The following is a 5,000-nucleotide window of genomic DNA, read 5'->3' on the forward strand; positions in this document are numbered from 1 at the left end:
ATATATAAATATATATATATAATATATATATTTATTTTATTATTTATATATATACATATATGTATATGGATATGTATATTTTAACTTCTATATACCATTATAATATTAATTTATATTATATATAAGATTATTATATATATATTATATTTATTTATATATGTATTATTGTATATATGTACATATAGTAGTATATATGTATTTTTATTATATATATATATCATATATATAATAGATAGTATATATATATATTTACTTATTCCATATAGGTATATATATATACGTATATTTATATATATACTATTTAATATATATTTTTTATAATATATATATATATATATACACATATATAGAATGCGTTGTATACATTTATGGGTTAGTATATATTTACAGATTTATTAATGATATACTATTATTTATATATATATATATTTTGATTTGTAGTTTATATGTAGTATATATATGATTTATATATATTTTTTTATATACTTAATATATATACACATAAGATAGTTGTATACTGATAGGTTATATTATATATACATATATATATATTATATATATATTATATATTAATATATATATCTAGGTATATATATATATATATTTATTTGGATTTATATATATTTATTTATATTATTATATATATATAAATATATGTATTATACATTGGATATCTGTATATATGTGGATATATATAGTTTATATATATATATATATAGATATATTGATTTTGATTGTATATATAATATATATATATCTCATATACACGCTAATGTATATTAGTCATTTTATATATATATATATAGATATAGATATCCATAGTTATATGTACAATAATATATACATATATATATATAGATATATATTTGTATGTATGTATTAATAATACTTATACAGTATATAGATATATGGGTGTGTGGGTGGGTGTGCTGTGTGTTGATGTGTTGTGTTGTGTGTGCTGTGTGTGTGTGTGTGTGTGTGTGTGTGTGTGTGTGTGTGTATGATCACAACACAAGGGGAAATGTGTGTGAATGCTTGAGTGCATTTACCAACGATAAAGAAATCAGAAAGTGCCTAAGCGTTATAGACAAATACCAAAAAAAGAAAGAATGCCATAAGAAAGCTTTTCCTTTCATAGGGTATGGAGGAGTGCAACAAAAGCCAGACTATAAATAAAGATAAAAACACAAAATTATACCATTAATTATAGTGTTTGCGAGTATACCATACAGTGTGAAGCATCTGAGGATGTTCTGATAACTTTGAAATCCAAATGCATAAACATCCCAGCAAACCAATAGAAAACGAGACAAACATCGCATTGAATAACCCATAGAGGCCAACCAGTGCAAGGGGTCAAAGGTGACCAGCTTCCTTTCAATCATCTTGCCTGAGTAAAAATCCACTACCCAGTTCGAGAAGTGTTCAAAATGGAATCACTCTAATCATTTATATAGATTGATTTATTTGTTTAATATATATCATTATTGATAGAGATAGAGATTTTCTATTAGATATATAATATTTAGATATATATTTTTTTTTTTTTTTTTTTTTTTTTTTTGTTTTTTTTTTTAATACAAGGGCACATGTCAAGTCTCGTTGCATTGCAGACGCGGAGAGACAGTGTTCATATGCGTACCGAGTGTTGATACGTGTTCATTATGCGTAAACGACGTGTTATGTACATATATTCTGTAGGAAGACAAACCACGAGATATCTAGGCATATCTGTGTGCGGTGTGCAGCATAGGTGCACATCGCTTGGATGCTGTGAAAAGTTGCAGTAGGGATAGATTCCAGAGGGAAAGGTCTGACGTTTCACTGGCTGGAGGGGCTTTCGTTATATTTTGACACGTACAGGTGTGCTGCTGGCGGGCGCTCGTGACTCCGTGTCGGGGCTTGTGGAGCTCCCGGGTTTGTGAGGGGACACTATTTGATTACATTCAAGCTCTGACACGGGAGCGGGGCGCGGCGCGGCGGGGCCGGGCCCGAGCGGGAGCGAGCGAGACGAGTGAGAGTGAGAGGGTGTCGAGGAGAGAGGGAGCGAGCGCCAATAGGGAGCGAGAGAGGTGAGAGAGTGCGACAGGCGTTCAGCCGCGAACACCCAGGGCCGCGAGCTCCTCCCCGGTCCTCCCCCAAGGCGCCTGCCGCCGCGCACCGCTGATCACACGCGCAGAGGCGCCGGCGGGCGCGAGAGCCCGAACGAGCCGGTTGCGAGCCTCAGAGTTTCGAGCGAGCGCGATACGAACGCACAAAGCACGAGAGGAAGCAGGAACTAGACCCGGCAGAGCGACCACGCAGAGAATGGAACGGGAGAGCGAGCAGACCGTAAGGGAAAGCCCACATCAGGAGGAAGGAGGAAACCGAACCCGCCAAGCCCCGCACCGACGGCCCCCCCACGCCCGTCCGCAGGACACCCCCCCCCAGCCTCAGAGCACCGGCGCGCGCAGCCGGCCGGCGAGCGTCAGCGCGAGCGGAGCGCGCGCGCAGCAGCGCGAGCGCGCCGCCCCGGCCTCTAATCGGAAGAGAGGTCGCGCTGCTCGAGCTCTCTCCTCTTCCCTTCTCTCTCTTCGTCTCTCTCTCTTATCTCTCTCTTCTCTCTCTCTCTCTCTCTATCGTCTCTCTTCTCTTCTCTCTCTCTCTCTCTCCTTCTCTCTCTCGCTCTCTCTCTCTCCTTCTCTCTCGCTCTCTCTTCTCTCTCTCTGCCTTCTCTTTCTCTCTCTCTCTCGACTCTCTCCTCTCTTCTCTCCTCATATCTCCTCTCTCTTTCTCTCTTCTCTATCTCTCTCTCTCTCTCACTCTCTCTCTCTCTCTCCTTCTCTCTCTCTCTCTCTTTTCTCTCTCTCTCTCTCTCTCTCTCTCTCTCTCTCTTCTCTCTCTCTCTTTTTCTCCTTCTCTCTCTCTCTCTCTTCTCCCTCTTTTTTCCTTCTCTCTCTCTCTCTCTCTCTCTCTCTCTCTTTTTTTTCTTTATTTTCTCTTTCTCTTTCTCTCTCTCTCTCTCTTCCCTCCTTCTCTCTCTCTCTTCTCTTCTCTCCTCTCTCTCTCTTCTCTTTTTCTCTCTCTCTCTCTTCTCTTCTTTTCTCTCTTCTCTCTCTCCTCTCTCACTCTCTCTTTGTCTCCTCCCGTGTTAATACAAGGGCCCAAAAAACCTAATATACACAATACCTGAGTCTTGAAAGATGAGTCAACAGTTCCCAACCTGCTTTTCATTTTCGCGGCTGAAGAGCGGAGGGGGAAGGGTTGGAGGAAAAAGGGAAAAAGTAAACACGTTACTTGGATAGGGAAGGACAAGCACACGGAAAACGGAGGGAGTTCCCCCCCCCCCCCCAAACTCACCATCTCTCTCTCAACTCTCTTCTCTCTCTCTCCTTTTCTCTCTCTCTCTCTCTCTCTCTCTTTCTTTCTCCTTTTATCTCTTTCTCTCTCCTTCTCCCTTCTTTCTCTCCTCTTTCTATCTCTCTCTCTCTTTCTTCTCTCTCTCTTTTTCTCTCTCTCTCTCTCCTCTCTCTCTCCCTTTCTCTCCTTTCTCTCTCTCTCTCTCTCTCTCTCTCTCTCTCTCTCTCTCTCCTTTCTCTCTCTCTCTCTCTCTTTCTCTTTCTCTTTCTCTCTTTCTCTTTATCTCTCTCTCCCTCTCTCTCTCTCTCTCTCTCTCCTTTCTCTCTCTCTCTCTCTTTCTCTCTCCTTTCTTTCTCTCTCTCTCTCTTTCTCTCTCCTTTCTCTCTCTCTCTCTCTCTCTCTCTCTCTCTCTCTCTCTCTCTCTCTCTCTCTCTCTCTCTCTCTCTCTCTCTCTCTCTCTCTCTCTCCTTTCTTTCTCTCTCTTTCTCTTTCCCTCTCTCTCTCTCTCTCTCCTTTCTCTCTGTCTCTCCTTTCTCTCTCTCTCTCTCTATCTCTCTCTCTCCTCTCTCAATCTTTCTCTTTCTCTCTCTATCTATCTATCTATCTCTCTGGAAGGTTGACCGACAGATCGCAACATTCAAGGAATGAGAGAAAACAGAAAAATGTAAGTAGAAGGTAAAACTCTCAGAGAGGTATAATTGCATAAACACGTGTGTGTGTGTGTGTGTGTGTGTGTGTGTGTGTATGTATGTGTGTGTGTGTGTGTGTGTGTGTGTGTATGTGTGTGAGTGTGCTTGTGTGTGTGTGTGTGTGTGTATGTGTGTGAGTGTGCTTGTGTGTGTGTGTGTGTGTGTGTGTGTGTATGTGTGTGAGTGTGCTTGTGTGTGTGTGTGAGTGTGCTTGTGTGTGTGTGTGTGTGCATAATTGCTGTTACTTTCGCATCGTTATTCAGATATGTGGTTGTATCTTTATGCGTGTATATATCTTTATTTATTTTGCTTTACCTTTCTCCTCCCCTTTTTTTTAATTTGTGACGATTCAGATCGCTCCGTTCCCCCATGACTAATAAAATCACTACGTTAACAGGAATAGAAGGAAAGATTTGATTGTGCTTAACCCTTCAATATTGCAGGAGAAAGGTAGGGAAACTGTTTAAAATACACGTTTTAGGGGAACCCGCTCGCAATAGGATATTCATTCTATTCAGTTTACACTTTATGTTGTATATAAGATGTGTATGTTTTTATTTGTTGTTTCATACACGCATAATAAGTGTATACGGGTGTATACACATGTGTGTGAGTAACAGATGTATTCACACAGGGCACTGCAGTCCATATTTTATACTTGTTTAACTCTGTTATCTATAGCTGGATTGCTCACATGGCCGATCTGTCATTCATGCATTGCAACTTTTGCTGCAAGTCTCCTTGTCTTTTCTTCGGCTGTAGCGAGGGTTGCACGTCTGTTGTAGTGGAAATGCGAGTAGATGAATAGCGTTCTATCTGTCTTTAGAGAAAGATCATTTTGAATTACAATCAGTTCTTGAGAGGGTTTTCTGTGCTTTGAAATCTTGTATAGAAGAACTACGGGTTGCATTTAGTATCAATACTTGGTATGTCCAGTATTATGAGGGTGGCATTCTATCCATTCCCCAAAGA

This window comes from Penaeus japonicus, unplaced genomic scaffold, assembly GCF_977035675.1.
Source record: "Penaeus japonicus unplaced genomic scaffold, GWHDUDI00000001_assembly GWHDUDI00000018, whole genome shotgun sequence".
NCBI lineage: Eukaryota > Metazoa > Arthropoda > Malacostraca > Decapoda > Penaeidae > Penaeus > Penaeus japonicus.